Source organism: Solea solea, chromosome 9 (genome assembly GCF_958295425.1).
Source record: "Solea solea chromosome 9, fSolSol10.1, whole genome shotgun sequence".
In the NCBI taxonomy this organism is placed as follows: Eukaryota; Metazoa; Chordata; class Actinopteri; order Pleuronectiformes; family Soleidae; genus Solea; species Solea solea.
This window is the reverse complement of record NC_081142.1, coordinates 2,137,133-2,155,063: the sequence shown is the minus strand read 5'-3', so window position 1 is coordinate 2,155,063 and position 17,931 is coordinate 2,137,133.

Genomic DNA, 17,931 nt, shown 5'->3' with positions numbered 1-17,931 from the left:
TTTCCTCTGTAATTATGTGGAGATCAAGGTGATGGCATTACTCAAGTACACGTATCATGAAAATGCCACTTGATGTCGTAGCCCTTGATTACTTTCAAACACTGGTCACATCACACGTTATATGTGTTACGTCTTACCTAAAGAGAGAGTCTGCACACCATCACATATCACCCATGTAATATATAATTTGATAAAAAGTGTCCACAATGTGTGTCACGTATACTATATGAGGGGCCGTATAGGCCATAAATCCTTTTTTACCTCACACATACACAATTTTACCTCTCACATACACAAAACAGCTCTCACATACACTCGTTTAGCTCTTACATTCACTTTTTTTTAGCTCTCACATTCACTATTTTTGGCTCTCACATATACTTTTTTAGCTCTTTCATTCAATTTTTTTTAGCTCTCATATTCACGATTTTTGGCTCTCACATACACTTTTTTTTAGCTCTCATATTCACGATTTTTGGCTCTCACATACACTTTTTTTTAGCTCTCATATTCACGATTTTTGGCTCTCACATACACTTTTTTTTAGCTCTTACATTCACTATTTTTGGCTCTCACATACATTTTTTTGGCTTTTACATTCACTAGTTTTGGCTCTCACATCCACAATTTTACCTCTCACATACACAAAACACCTCTCACATACACTCGTTTAGCTCTTACATTTACTTTTTTTTTAGCTCTCACACTCACTATGTTTGGCTCTCACATACACTTTTTTTAGCTCTTACATTAAATATTTTTAGCTCTCATATTCACGATTTTTGTCTCTCACATACACTTTTTTAAGCTTTTACATGCACTTTTTTTTAGCTCTCACATTCACTTTTTTAGCCGTCTCCTCTCCATTTCCTCCTTGGCAAACCAGTTTACAACACTGGAGAGGAGAGAAAAGAAGAGAGGAGAGAAGAGAAGAGAGGAGAGAAAAGAAGAGAGGAGAGAAGAGAAGAGAGGAGAGAAGAGAAGAGAGGAGAGAAGAGAAGAGAGACAGATTAAGAAGAAGATCTGAAATTGTCTGAGGCCCGGGGCTTTAGTGTGGGAGTGTGAATGTGTGTGTTTGTGGAGCTCTCTCAGAAAAAAACAAAGATATGTGCATGTGAGCGTGAGCATGACCTGTGGTGTGTCCACGGGGAACCGCTTTGACCGTCTGACTCTTTTTCTGCAAAAACTAAAAAAAAATGGAATAATGATTTATTGCACAACTCCAGTGCCAGTGTAGCATCTTATTTCAGCTTTGTCAGAAAACTATTTTAAAAACAGTATTTATATCAATGCAAGAGCAGAGATCAGACAGGGGGCTCATGGGGCAGTAAAACCAGTATGGATGAATACAACAAAAACAACAAAAAATAGTCATGAAAAGACCAAAAGTATGTCAGGCTTAATTCTCACTCACTGGTGAAGACGACACTCGTGAGGTATAACAACACTTCAACACCAGTTTGTCAGACATTTTTGCCGTTTCTCGTCCAAACTATAACAAGGAAATAGTTGCCGTCACCCGCATTTTTGCTAGAAGCAGCACAAGCAGTGAAATCACGTGACAAATGACAGAAATAAGGAAAGAATAAGGAAGAGGTTATGTATCATTACAGATGCCAACTATTGTTCAAGTCTAGTCACTTCAGTGACAGTGCCATCCTTTGTCAAACGACTTAGAGGCATGAAAAACATAATTATACATGAAATGAAAACACTATGAAAGTAAAAGTGTGAGGCTTCACTTATCACCACTACTAATACATAAAAAAAGAAATACAGAAGAACAAGAACGAGATATGTGCATATATGAGATATGTACGTATAATTTAGGCTCCGAAAATAATGACAAAATACTGAAACTGTATTTTAAACTATAGGATAACGTAATGGATTTTGACCAGTATGGTACTGGTACCAAGTATCGTATCGGCTCATCCGTAGTTAAAATATTATGGAGAGAATATAATGCAGTTATAAGGTCAATCAATCAATCAACATAATGGTTCAGATAAATGAATATATCGCATGCTTCACTGTGACTGTAAAAATGGAAATAAAAATCAGCCACAGCATTTTTAGCCGAGTCTTGTTGTGGGCTGTTTATTTCTTTGTTTTGGGGAAAGAATAATTGTAACATAGTTGGAGAATGATGTCTTTGGAAATGCACAAATGTAATAATAACAGCTTCATTTGTTTAAAAGGTCAAAATTGACTGTATCAGACTGATCTTGCGATTGGTAGATAACCTAAATTGACACAGAAAAGTGTTATCATACCATCCCTAATTTTATTTTTATTTTTACTCAAATTTAATTCATTTTCTAAATCTATTCTTTTATTTTCTGTATTACCATTACTTCAATCATAGAAACATGTTAAGTCTGTGGTGGTTTCTCATCTGAGATTGATGATGGTGTTTTCTCATTTCTGGTTCTTTTGTGTTTTTCTGCTTTGTGTGTCCATGGGCGATGGGGGCGGAGCTTTGTTTTTGCCTTGTGAAGCACTTCGAGTTACTTTGTATGCAAATTGCTATATAAATAAAGTCTGATTGGTTGATTGACTGAATTACATGCTCCCCCATGTGAAGACAACCAAAAACACAGCAGTCCATGTTTAGTGGACAATGCACAATACACAATACAGAGAGAGAGAGAGAGAGAAAAGCCAAGTTGATAATGTCTCAACAATCTGAAGATGATACTGAAAGCAGATCTGCTGTTTCCATCACTTCCACTGCTTCCATGACAACAGCCTTACAAGGCCCCCGACCCCATGGCTTGTCTGTAATGAATCATCTGACCTGAAGGTGAAGCAACACCCACAAATGCACACACATACAGTATGTGCATGCACACACACACACACACACACACACACACACACACACACCATGGATTCACACTGACACATATATGTGTTCTCCTCTGATGCGTGATTGGCTTTCAGAGAACGCCTGTTTACTTCTAACACAAGTGCAGTCAGGGGAAAAAAAACAACATGCACACACTTGTTCACGTCGAGTGGATTGGTTTTCACCTGAGCCGAGAGAGAAGTGACTTGATGGTTTAACCAACAGGGCAGTGAACGCGTACGCCGCTGCTGATTAATGACCAACTCTAATTACTGGCTTTAGAGCCTCACCTGCAATTCATGCTCGTGTGTGTGTGTGTGTGTGTGTTTGTGAAGGAAAAACAAAAGTGTGTGATCAATTGTAATCAACTGCTCTCAAGAAGGTGATTGTGTGTGTGTGTGTGTGTGTGGGTGTGATGGCCGTTAGTCACACCTTTCAGGAAGAAGGAGCTGAAGGAGCAGCAACAATAGTCTGATTGTGTTACATTTGGAAAACATTGGCGTGTGACTTTGTAATGTCCACATGTGTTTTGATTCAAGTTCATACACACACACACACACACAAACATGTTTGCATGTCATAGTGAGGACTAGAGCTGCAACTAACGATTATTTTCATAATCGATTCATCTGTCGATTATTTTCTCGATTAATCGATGAATCGTTTAGTCCATAAAATATCAGAAAACCTTAAAAAATGTTGATCGGTGTTTGTCAAACCTGGAAATGATGATGTTCTCAAATGTCTTCTTTTGTCCACAAGCCAAAATTATTCACTTTTCATGATTTCTTTGTGATCCAGAGCGAAGAAATTAAGAAAATAGTCAAATTTAAGAAGCTTAAACAATCAGAAATCTAGTTTTAATCATGAAAAAACTTCAAACCGATTATCGATTATCAAAATAGATGTTGTCGATTAATTAAGTAATCGATTAATAATCGATTAATCGATTAATCGTTTCAGCTCTAGTGAGGACCTTCATTGACATATTACATTCCCCTAGACCTGACACTAACCCTAACCATCACAACTAGGTGCCTAAGCCTAACTTTTACCCTAACCCTAACCTAAACCCAATTCTAACCCTAAAACCAGGTCTTAATCCACAAAAATCTCTTTAAAAGATGTGAGGACCAGCCAAAATGTCCTCATTCTACATGGTTCATATGATTTCTGGTCCTCACAAAGTGACAAATCCAAGGACACACACGCCAAACTTGTTTTTATATCTTAGTGAGGACACATCATAGACATAATTATATTCTCTAGCCCCTTACCCGAACCTTAACCATCACGACTAAGTGCCTAACTCTGAAAAAGCCCTTTTAAAGGTGTTGGGGCCCAGACAACACACACACAGGAGTTTGAAATGCCTCACATGCTTCATAGACCTTAAATCATACCCAGGACAAACCATCTATTCCTCAAGTGATGAGAAGGACCAACCCAAGGCTCTCTCTCTCTCTCCCTCTCTCTCCACTTACCTCTTAATTTATCACACATGACCAGGTTCATCTTCATTCCTCTCATAGTTTTCCTTTGACATGTGTGTTTTTGTTTAAGAGGAAGAAGTCACACACACACACACACACACACACACACACACACACACAGATCAAAAACAAAACCCTAAAATGGTTTAGTTTAGTTTAGTAACTCGAATACAACTATGGTCACTGCACAGACGACAGGTATGAACATTTGTTTTGTCTTTGTGTTTTAAATGTGTTTTTTTTGACTGTAAGTGCATAAAACTGTAAACTGTAGTGCATAACTTTTAAATATGAGTTGACACAAAGCTGATTAAGTCGGCTCACTGTTTAACACCATAATTTGCCTTTTTTTTGTAAAATCTGAATAAAAAGAGTTGGAAAAAAAAGTCTATCATCTCCACACGACTCTCTCTCTCGTATTATCCAGGTTTGCTCGTCAGACTAAGATTAATTAGCTTGATTTTAGTTGGACTAATATGTTTTACATGATGTGAAGAAAAGTGAATTATCGTCTTACTAAAATTAGACTTTAAACGTGCACGTGAACACACTAACTGAAGCATTTTCTGTCTCTGGTGTTCCTCCTCGCTGATTTGTGAGAATAAGGATGGTGCTTCCTCATTTTTTTGTGTTATCTGCCATGTGTGTCAGTAGGTGATGGAGTGGTGCTTTGGTTTTAGCCATTTATTATTCAGGTCATGAGAGACCAACCCAAGGCTGTCTCTCTCTCCAGCTACCCTCTTATTATAATCAATGAATTCATCATCGATGACCAAGTTCATCTTCATTCCTCTCATATTTTGGGTGTGTTAATGTTTAAGAGGAAGAGGAAGAAGACACACACAAACACACACACTTGACAACAGACGTCTATGTGTGTGCACACGACTTTATTTGCTCTGCTGATGTGTTGCACAGTAAATAAACTGTTGGAAATTGTGACAATTGTGTCATTTGTGTTAGACGTAAAGCACTGGAGGCCATTTTAGAACTCGACTGAGACTCAACATTGACGACTTGGACTCAGAGTAACTAGACTACAACAATGGTTCCTGCACAGACGAGTGCACACATTTGAAATATACACAAACTGTTTAATGAGTCAACACAATGCTGATTAAAACTAGCAGCTCCAGACGACTCTCTCTCTCTCTCTGTCTCTCTCTCTCTCTCTCTCACTCTCACACTGCACACAGTGGTTTGTTTTTCTGACAGACGGAGACAACAGCTACACTGAGCTAGTAAAGAGAGACGGACGGCTGTAAACAGGCCGCAGTATGACCGAAAACACGAAGAAGCACCAACATCATGACAAGTGAGGATTAAGCGGTAAACAATGGATGGATGTTGTAAAAATGATGTACTCTGAAACCAGGGGGAGCTTCATAGAGTGACCAGACTTGCAAAGTTCCACTTTAAAAGCAAACCAACTGTTCTATTCATTTATTTGTCTTTTTATTTGAACCATTTACGTTGATTTACTAATTGACATATAATATTTTAACTGCCGTCACTTTTAAGCATTTAATTATATCATCTCTGAATCTGACTCCAAACTCAAATTTAATTTAATTTTATATCTCTATTCTTTTATTTATATTGGCGTATACAAGCAGGAGTAATCGGACTAAGAATCGTATTATCCAGGTTTGTTAGTCAGACTTGATTTTAGTTGGACTTATTGTCTTACTAAAGTTAGACTTTAACGTGAACGCACTGACGGAAACATAGTGCTGGGGTTTCTCATCGCTGATTTCTGAGAATCACGTTGTTTCCTCATTTTTCTTTCTTTTGTTTTATCTGCTATGTGTGTCAGTAGGTGATGGGTGTGGTGTTTTGGTTTTACCCATTCATTACTCAGGTCACATGAAGGACCAACCCAAGGCACAATCTCTCTCTCTCTCTGCCCAGATATCCTTTAATTATAATTCATTCATTCATTAATTAGACCAAGTTCATCTTCATTCTTCTTGCAGTTTGAGGTCACAGACACACAAACACCTGCTGTATGATTCACACTTTGTGTCCTATTGCTGTGTTGCATAGTAAACAAAGTGACAATTGTGTAATTTGTGTTTTATGTATATCAGTTGTTTTTATTTGAACATCAGCTCTAAGTGGAGTGTTAGAGGCCATTTTAGAACTCAGACGCAGCGTTGGACTCAGAGTCACTTGACTACAGCGATAGTTGCTGAATGTTTTTGGTGTTTTTTTCTTTTAAACTGTAGCACATAACTTGTGTCACAGGACAACACTCGTTTTGTTTTATCAGTAGTGTCAGTAGGTGATGAGGGTGAGGCTTTGTTTTCACCCATTTCTCAGGTCATGTGAAGGACCAACCCAAGGCTCCTTCTCTCTCTCCCTCTCTCTCTCTCCACCTACCTCTTAATTATACCCTATTAATCAAAGATCACCGGGTTCATCTTCATTCCTCTCGTATTTTTCCTTTGACATATGGGTGTGTTAATGAGTAAGAGCAAGAAGTCACACATACAAACGAAAATCAAAAACAAAACGATAACATGTATGATCATAAATATACAAAAGTTGTTTTCTAGGAGACATGACTAAATTGACTACCATGGCATTCACATAAATTGACAAATGTGTCATTTGTGTTTTAGGTAAAATTGGATACTTACTGATGTGCAAATGTGCACTAAATGAGCAAAATAATAAACCCCAAATACCTTAAGATAAACACCTTTTTATTCTAGTTTAACAGGTATGTTTTTACAATACATTAGCAGTCAAATGTCCAACAAAATCTCTCAATAATGAAGCTTTACTTTCGTCCACCATGTTATGTGGTCTGATTCCTAGTCTAAAATAAGTGGTAATTCTATGTTCAAACGTGTTTTAATCGCTCTTTATTTTTTGCGAGTATTCCAACAAGTTTGGACAATCGCAAAACATGTGGGTGGGGTTTGATATTTAGATATTTGATATTTATAGATATTTCAATATTTCGAAAGATATCTAGATGTCTTTAATATGTTAAAATGCTAAACTATTTGGGGGGCCCCCTAGTGGCCAGCTGTGCCTCTACTACACAACTGTATTTGCAACTTTATCCAAGTCCCAATATTTCTGGTCCAGTATGGAACACTCATAATTCTATTTGTATAATTACATATTTACTTTACAATTTAAAGTGGAACTTTGCAAATCTGGTCGCTTTTTTGCCTTTTTCACTGTGGAGCTCCCCCTACAGTTTTGGAGTACATATTTTCACAACCACGTAAACATCCAGTCATCCGTGGTCTTCCGCTTTATCCTCACTGTTGAAGAAACTCACTGCTGACGCTCCCCACTCCCTTCCCCTCTCCTGGACATGTGCATTTGTTTTCATGGAGCCGGTGAACACAAGCCGTGGAGCCATGTCATGCTCGTCTGCATATCTTCTGACAATGGTCTTGTCTGCTTCTTTTCTGCCGGCTCTGCCACGATGAACTGATGTCTAATATAACGCTGCCACTGCCTTGATCTTATAGCACTTGGCAAGTGTCGTGAAGCAAATGATCTTTCTGATAAAAATCCTGCATAGTTTCCTCAGCAGCCTGAATGGACCAACAAACCAGCACCTGCATTTTAATGATCTGAAGCAGGAGCAGTTGCATGCACAAACATGCAAGAACAACATCCTGTAACAGGTTTAAAAAACAGACAACCCAAATGCACTTTGTAAAAATTAACAAAAGGCGGCAACTTACAAAAAGTCAAACTGAAAAAAAACATGGAGCAAACGCAGAGGGAGAGGATCAGGAACACATGAAAAACAGAGCAACAGATGGGACTGAGACATGAAAAGCCAAAGCAGAATAACACAGACACTGGGGAGCACAGAGACTAAATCCACGAGGGAGGCGGGGACAATCAAACACAGGTGAGACAAACAAAACACAGGTGAAACACATTAGGGCGGGGCAGGCAATCAACAGGGAAGACAGGACAGGAAGCAACACTGGACTTGGTAAAAAACTTCAAAGTAAAACAGGAAACAAAGAACTGAAACTAGGAGGAGAACTGAGGAGAACTAGCATTTGTTCAATAAAAAGTGCCTGGAAGATCCTTTCTGGTCTGTGAAGGCCACCGTAGTTCCCTTATGCGCTTGTTAACAGGAGCTCAGCTTCCTCTAAAATGTCGTCAAATATGTTCTGTGTTGTTTTTACATTTCAATAACTAGACGTGCACTAGAACGTGATCAGAACATGTCACCAGTTTGTTCAGAATCAGCTGTTTTTCATTTTCATATTCTAGTAGCAGCCTCTGCATTAAATTTACGTATTTATTTAATTATATTTGTTCGTTTGCAGAATTTATGTATAAATAGCTGGGCCTGAAATGAACTGTTTGTTACAATCTCCAGTCAGTAATTCTCAGACTGGACAAACATGCCACTCTTCGCTTCACACATGCTGCCGATTATTAGATTTGTTTGGTTACTCTGGTCAATTCAAAACAGTCTCTTCTCTCAGCAGGAGAGACATGCCTTTGTTTATGGATCTCCCCCCTCGTCCCTCTCTGGAGTTTATTGAGTCATGTGGCGAGGTTTGTTTTGAATAATAATTCACATGCAGTGAAACAAAAGCCCCTGGTGATAGAATGCGTGATGGCACCTCGGGCCTCCTTACCTCATAGGATCAGCTGCTCTGATGTAAATTACAGCTCACGCAGCAGAGTGACTATAATTACAGCATTATACTTCCCTGCACGTTTGCTTGTTTGTTTGTCAGGTATTAATAATCTTGCTAAACCAGATTAATCAGTTGAACATTGAACATGCAAATAGAATAGTTTCTGTTATGTAACCGTTGTGCTGGTCCAAATGAGGGCTTGGTCCAACACGCTAGATGTGTTGCTTTTGTTTCCTCTTTGTCAAACAACCTTAACTTTTGATTTTGACCCTTGTTGTTGTTTTTGTGTTACATTTTCGCTGACTGAAACAAGTCTTTGTGCCAAACCTGGTCTAAAAAAAACAGTAAATGAGCAGATGGCACAGTCACACACACCAGTGCCGGCGCCAGAGGCAAATCAGTGGACGGGCGCTTACATTTCGCGGGGAGGCCTAATGTTGTACTCCGGTTCTTAATACAGTTGAAGCCGCTGTGTTTGAGTGTGGAGAAGGAGTTTTTGCACATAGCAGTTGATGTGTTGCCTAGTGTTTTCATCACAGTGAGCATTGCTTGCAGGGCACCACTGAATGTGGTTAGTTTGTTGCTCAAGGTCCATTTTCCATCACCTGAAGGAAGTTCATTTTCACTGAGTTTCTTCAAAAGGAACTGGCGGCCCATGGTGTACTCTGATTCTATTAGTTTGGTACCTGTTAGATCCAGGAAAGGTTTTTCTTTAACTGTGTCTATAAAGTTCCCTCTGTCGGCCTCAGGGTCCAAAGCAGCCAGCGCACTGCATCCACAACTGTAAAAACAGTTTTCAAGAGTTTTCCATTTGTTGTGTTTTGTCCAACACTTTCCTCCAGCACATACGTAAGTCCTGGTTCTGGTTTACAACATACAACATTCTCTGAGTTTGGCCCAGTTGTTGTTGTGGCGTCAGTATCGGCCGCTGGTGCACATGTATTCGTTCATGCACTGAATTCCTTCTCTTTGCGAAGCTGCACAATGGATTCTGACACACTGTTAACAAGCACCGGGTATGACACACAAACACATCTGTGTAGTCAGACGTGCATTTGAATACATCCACATTAAGGATGCTTTTTATTTGCCAGGTGTGAACAGTCATACTGAAGGCTATACACTTAAGATTGGATCTTTCAGGTCTGAGTGTTCAAGGGAAGATGAAGAAGAAAAACATTGTATTGGACCTGCTACCAAAAAACATGTTCTCACCATAGACTGTTTCCCCCCTGAAGCCAACCTGGATGAAATACTACATGGAAGTCTGAGGGAAAATGAGCTTCTACGTCTCCCTTGCTTTATATCGTCTGTAAAAGTTCACTGAGGTAGTTTTAGGTCAATATAAGACAATGTATGTCAACTTTGTAAATTCTGTTCCCACTTTGTGGAATGTAGATGATAAAGACGAGCACATATGAGTGGAAACCAGTGTGGGATCATCCAATAGGAGCCTGGCTGCAAGTGACGTTTGTGAACTGGAGAAATTGTGAGTCTCAAGGCTCCTGTGGGTGGTATCTCAGCGAGTCGCCACTTGAACACACGGAATTCTCAAAGCATGTTTTCATCAAGAACATGTACTCTCCAAGGTTCTGCGTTTTTGCGTTGTTATTAATGTAGAGAATTCAGAGGCCATCTATTATTCCCCCTTTCATATTTAAATGTAACAAAATAGGAACATCTGAACAAAGTGTCACACATTCAGCTGATATACAGTATATATGTACAATTCTTACCTTCAGTGTGCAGTTGGAGCAACGTGTCTTTCATGCAGCAGACCAACACTTACTGCATGACCAGGTGGAGACTGGATGTTTTATTACTGTGGCATGTTTTTCTTAGCCTTGCAAAACTATGTGTTTGGTGCCTTTAGTGCTTAAACCATACATTCACAACAAGAAAATGGTTTTACAGAAGCAAACAGTATTCAGAATCTAAAATACTTTATTTATCCCCTGGGGAGGAAATTGCTTTTGTTACAGCTACTCCAACCAACCAAGAACTGAAAAGAAAGAGATTCACAGCCAAAGTAGTTGACTTGGCTCATTTTTAGAAAACAACAAAAAAGAAAGAAAAATGATTTAATTTTTCAAAATGCAATAGGGAATTAATCATAAATGTGTTGTTTAATCATAAACAACACAAGAAGAAGAAGAAGAAGAAGAAGAATAAAAGCATTTCGTAACGCCTGAAGATGTGACCTATAAACACCCCCCCCAGGATGTCCATTTAAGGACTTGTGTGTTATTCCCACAGCAATTTCCCAAGGGTGCACCTGTGGCACAGATCTGAAACAAAACAAAACAAAAAAGATGACGGACAAAAAAACCCAAACCCTAGCTTTGTGTCAAATATACTGTACAAGAACTGAATGAATAAGTACCAATATACATAAACAGTATTAGAAAAAGTAACTGAAGGGAAATGCAAATGATGCACACTTATAAACAAAGGCACAGTGAACATTTATATTGCATATATATATATTATATATCACGTTAAGATGCACGTCTGATATGTAAATAAGTATGTGTAAATGTGCACCCGGTAAAATGTTGTGCACTTTATGTGAGAAAGTAAGTAGGAAACAAGATAATGATGATAATCACAATCTAATCTATGAGGAAACAACAGAGCCATTTTCAGATCGTTAAAACTAGATGAATCTTGAAGATAACTAGGCTACGTTTCATAGACCATAAATGCTCAATAGACTTTTATTTATATAAAACCATTCATACAGTATTTTCGTGACCCTCCTGTGGAGGATAAAGCGGTAGAAAATGGATGGATGGAAGGAATACATGCATTCGTGTGTTTGTTTTCAGTTAACTGCTGATTTGCCTTTGTATGGAGAAAACAATAAACCCCGTAAAATATCATTAACCTCACTGACACTCGCTGTGCTTTCTCTACACATCACATATGTGAATGCATGAGGTATAAATGTTTTAAACATGGCCACAGATGCATGCATTCAATATGATGGAGGGGTAAAACACTAGATTCAGAAATAAAATGGGAGATAAGCAACACATTGGAGACAGGAAGTGAAAGGTGAGGAGTGGGGGTGGGGGTGGGGGGGTGTTATATATATATTGTTATATATATATATATATATAAGATTTTTAGATTTAGATTTGTTGTTTCAGCAATGCTATAACGACAATAGAGGATAATTATTTCAATTTCACTTTACTGGAACACATCCAAAAAATATGTATGCAGTTTTTTGTTGTTTAAAAAAACAAAACAAAACAAATCAGAAAAACAAAAACATCCTCTATTTAGCGTGATCTACGCTTACACTTGAACAGTAACACAGCTCTGTTAATACTGGAGTGGAACCTTAATTAATGTTACTGGTAAATCCTGTGTTTGTCCTACTATTTGATTTAAAGAAATATCTGCAGTAAAAAACGTCTATTACACCAGGTTTATTCAAGACATGTTTGAGCATGACATACACATGAGCTCATTGACAGCTCGCTAATATATAAGAGCAGCTTTAAGTCGCATCACTTCATTCCAAATTCCAGAAAAAACAACAGAGCTGGTGGTGCCTGAAAATATTGCACAGTACTGTTTATATAAATGAATAAATATGAATATATATACATATATATATATACTGCAGATGTCACTGGCGTGTGTCAAACCTGTGCATAATCATGAATATACCACCTCATCCCTCTTATGAAACAGGTGTGAACAGACAGGCGGCGGCGGCGGCGGTGGCGGTGGCGGCTGTATCATGGCATGGAAAAACGACGGTGTCTGTGAGGAAACACAAATTGTCCAGTGATGCTGGGATTTATATGCTGCTCAGTAATATTCACAGTCATTGCAAGGAGCTTTAATCTAATCTCTGTCCAGATTCAATAAAGACATGTTAGAGCAGATCAGACAGACTTTATTATTTTTCTGTTATGTGTTTTTTGTAATGATATCTGAGAGAACAAAAGGTGCATGTGGACTTATACACATGCAATATGACACTTTTTTATGACTCCAAAGCCCCTCACATCTATAACCTGTTGGGGCAGGTTTCAATGGGCTTTACTCGTATGTACTGTTTGTGTTCCTCAGAGTCATGTCAAGGCTTCGCACGTTTATTTCCACTTGCCAAACATCCAGGTTACATTTCCATCCAAATATATCCAAGCGTCTCTTGGATCAGCAACACATGAAAATCTCCCTTTGATGTTTCCCACACTGTAGATGACAGGTTTATAGCTTTAACAGTAACGAGAAAAAATAAAAAATCTAGCACAGCTCCTAACACACATGTTTCCAGCCAGGAAAGCATGATCACTCTTCATCACATTTTCAAAGACATATCAAAAACATCAAAGATCCACATTGTCTTTTATCTAATAACATCAAAGATCTGCAGTGCATTGTCATTTGAATACCATATAATCCTGCACTAACTACACTGACCCAATATTGGCTCCTACAGGACATTATAATGTGACTTTGTGAGCGAAATGACTCAAATAGTGTTGACAGTATATGCAGCACTTTACTGTAGACATAATTACAGTTGCCTGTGAACGTGCAGCGTTTCTCATCAGCCAGTGCTGGTAATGTAATGTCGGCATTACTTACTTGTCTCCGTGTGTTGGATTTCTCGTTACATAACAAAGTATCAGTAAACAAAGCCCTGGTGCACAAGTTGTGAATAATAGATCAAACTTTGTCCCAGGACCGTTTCAAGTGACCCAGATTGGGATTTTCCTCAGTTTATTAATTCAATACAGGCTTTTTCCACCTTCTCGTTTCCTTTTTTTTTTTTTTTCAAAGATAATTCACGATGTGAGAGAAATAAAACAATCTTTGAAAAAAGGACGAAACATTTAGCACAGCATCTCAGCCTAAGGAACGAGGACATGGACAAGACAACAAAGATATTCCTGTTTTCCTCTTTCACAGACATTGTGATTGCTCCACATCTTGTGATGGCAACTTGTGATCAGTTGTGTAATCTGTATATAGAAGCTGTAACAGGATTAGGTGCAGTCATAGAAAGAGTGGGACACTTTAAATAAAAAAGAACAAAAAAGGGATTTTATTGTATTTTTCAATAAACGGCATTTTACAGGTACCATTTTTCATGTGAAGCATATTTCTTTCCCTGCTTGACAGCTGGGTGGAAGGATGAGCGATATATATCATTAAAGCTTTTCAATGAGAGAATGTAATCTCTGTACTTAAATTATGAATAGAATGTTGGGTAATGTTCCACTGCTCCTTTCGTGTTACTTGACAACCATCAGTGATAAAAAGAAATGATCCTCCCTTTACTGTATTATAGAATGAAGGGTCATATGTCCATGAACACAGCGTTCTGGGGAGGAGGAGGAGGAGGAGGAGGAGGAGGAGGAGGAAAAATGTATGCCCGCACATGCACACAAACACACATAGCTGCTAATCTTTTGTCATGGAGACCAATCGTCCATATGCAGTGTGTGTGGTTACAGGGGGGAAAAATGGTCTGAAATCAGGTGATGTGATTGTCTCAAACACAAACTGTGGATGTGCGTGAATGGAGCCAATCAGGGCACAATGAAATGACACCTTAGATAATCAAATTTACCAGTCATGGTAATCAAGTAATATCAAAAGAGCAGAGATGACAATGTGTAATATTTAAAAAGGCGACATTTATGTATTTTTTCACCTCCATTTCCTTTAATTTTCCAGAAAACCTGGCAACCACGCCCTTACATTGTTTTCATTTGGGATTGCAGTCACTGTAACTGTCGCTGTTTTACATTTTTGACATACAATTATATTGAATTCTTAATATTCTGCATTCTGTTTTTCCATCCTTGTGGATTTTGAGATTTCCGTCTCAGTACAGGTCCTTATTCCTCTGGAATAATCAATAATAATAATTATTGTTGTGTGATCACAAAGCGGGAGCCAACAAAGAGCATGGTTTGACATTTCCTTTCAGGCCACAGCTGCCTGTGGATGACAATGGTGTTAGAGAAAGGCATTGTTACGGGTATATGCAGGATGTAGAGAAGAAGCTCTTATTTATCTGCCGCAGGGTGAGAGCACATTTCCCTTGTCGCACAGTCTTTCTCATCCTGCTGATTGAGTCCTGTGGTGAATGGGATGTGAATAAGACACAATTATAACATATCGTGTACGTATAATGGACATGCATAATTAGAAAAGTGAGCACTGATTTAAACGTTCAAAATGTTATGACCTTACTGTGGACGTGAGTTTTGAAACAAGAAGTGTGCATTAAAAAAAAGATGGGAAAAAAGAGGGAGATGTTATAACTCAATGTTTTTAGAAAAGTTTGCAAATGTAACATTGAATGAATACATTTACAGAAGAATTAAGAACCTTCATTCAGCAGGTTTTTTCAAGGATTTGTGCAGTTCATCCAATTTTCAAATGCTTTTGCCATCGTTCATCTCAAGCCATCATCCTTGGACTGAAATGGCTCAAATGGACACGTATCATGTATAAACATTTTTATTTGGATTTTCTTACTTTTTCCTTTGTGTAACAAATGTTGGGACTTTATAAGTGATCAGTTAGTGGCATATAGGGGATGATAAATGCTGCTTTTCTTTTTCCACACTGTTACACAGAATTTTACAACAGGAAATTAACGTTTGTGTCACTTTGTACGGACTCAAACTTTTTCACTTTGCTGCACCAAAGCCCACGGGAAAAAATAACAATTTTACATCAAGGCACACGGGAGTCGTTGATGCAGATCTACCTCTATCAGTAAGTTCAAATGTGCCATTTTGTGGCTTTGGTGGTATTAAATCAGTGGCTGGTTTTCCCTTAGTAAATAAAGCAGCAGTCAGTCATAGCAGCTCCTGGGTTCTCCGGGCGAGTGCTGCATATCAGACCTGTGGGTCTCACTTTCCGTCTTGCTGTGGTTGGTGGACGGCGGTAAGACAAGGCACAAGATAAGACGTATCACAGGGAATGATCTATAACGGCCCGGAGAAGGCTCGGTTTTCAATTAATCCAACCCTCATTGTGTTACAGTACATCAGCACTGCAGCTAATCACCAGGACCGGGACTGACACACTGACACAAATTTATAGTCACAACACATGCACTCATCCATTAGCCGCCGAGTGATCTCTGCATGTGATGTGACCGTGTTTATGATTGTGTTTGTGTGTGACCATGTGCGATATCTTTGTCACTCCCCACAGTGTCATGAAACAGGGAATAATTCAAAATATGGAAAACAAATGAAAAAAAACGAAATGCTTTTCATCCACCTGTTCAAATCTCGGTACACGTCAAGGGCTGTGGTGCCTCTGAGCAAGGCACCCAATCCCCCGGCTTGTGTGCTCACTACTGATGTGTGTAAAAAAAAAAGGATGGGTTAAATGCAGAGGTCAAATTCACTATCACTAATGAGTTTATGGGCAAAAATAAGTCATTTTAAAAATGTTTATGTTAGATTTGCTTGTGGTTTGTGGGACCTGGAGACATAGACTTACTTCAACTTCATTTCCACCCTGAAGGAAATTTGATCTGCAGCAGGAAACACGACAACAATGATACACCTACCACACTGAAGCGGTCGCTGAAAAGCATTAGAAATCAGCACGATAAATAGATTAACTGACATATAAAAGGGCTGCACAGTGGAAACAGGTTCAAAAATAAAGAGCTGGATATATAATGATTAGTAGAATAAATAAAGAGTTTAAAGTAAAGTAAAAAAAAAGAAATATGAGGGCAATGAATTAAGGAATAGAAGCAGCTCACACACACACACACACACGTATATGTTTGTCCATATTTGCTGTATGATTTAAGATGAGGAGGAAAGCACAGCCTCACTCAAAGTCCAGTCACGCTAAGCCGCTTTGTGCCAATTTACAGCATTTTTTGCACTTCATCATAGTGCATCTGCAGCACACTGACCCCTGAACCACGTTTCCATGGACACGCCTGGTTACATCACTGATGGCGTATAGCCGCACAATGGCAGAGGTAATTCAGGCATCACATAAAGCAAGCATAATGTCTGTGTGTGTGCAGCCGGGGAAAAAAGAAAACAAAAATGAGGACAGTTCACTGGGAGATTGGACAAGTGATTGAGGCAATAATGGGCCTTGTACTGAAGAGGGTACAGAGGGAGTCGAAATGGGACAGAGAACCTCACAATTGAAACAGTGTTCTGCTCTACTGCCCCAATAAACCCTCACATCTATAAGTTGACCTCCTTATGTCTCCTGCAGCTTCACAGAAGAACGTCACAGAAGAAAATCCTGAATTCAACCATTAAATAACCGTGTCTCTGCACGTGATTTTGGATTTTGGATCATCATTGTAATTGATGGAGTCACACTCTCTGTATTGTGCAGAGTCAGAACACAGAGTTTAATTACTGACACACAGTGTGTGAAACAAAAGAAAGTCACCAGTCAGACACATGATGATAAATAAAAGTTTACATATGACAAGGAAAAAAAAAGATAAAATATCCAAATAAGGAAACGACAGCACAAAACAGAAGGGATGAAGAAGTCACGGAGCTCTTTGCTGTTATATCACAGCAGAAAGGGAGGAGGTAAAGCAGGAGACACACCCTGATGAACACGGGGCGCACACACAAAGTTTGTGTAATTATACATTTATATTACAATTTCCTCATTTCCTGCAGAGCCTCAGCTTTTTTCTTTTCACCAATGACAAAACCTCCGTCATAAACCCCGTCATTTGTTCTCTTTACAAAATATAACCCTTCTTATTTTTTGCAGCAACGACACAATTTCTTCTTTCAGAGCTGACACTAATGACGGAACATCAGATTACAGGATCATTTAGAGGGGGGAAAAACGTCTTCATCATCTCATCTCTATCTCCATTATCATCATTCTCCATACATAATGTGTCTGAATGATGGGTGTGTTATGATGTTTTCTGACATTACAGCTGCAAAAA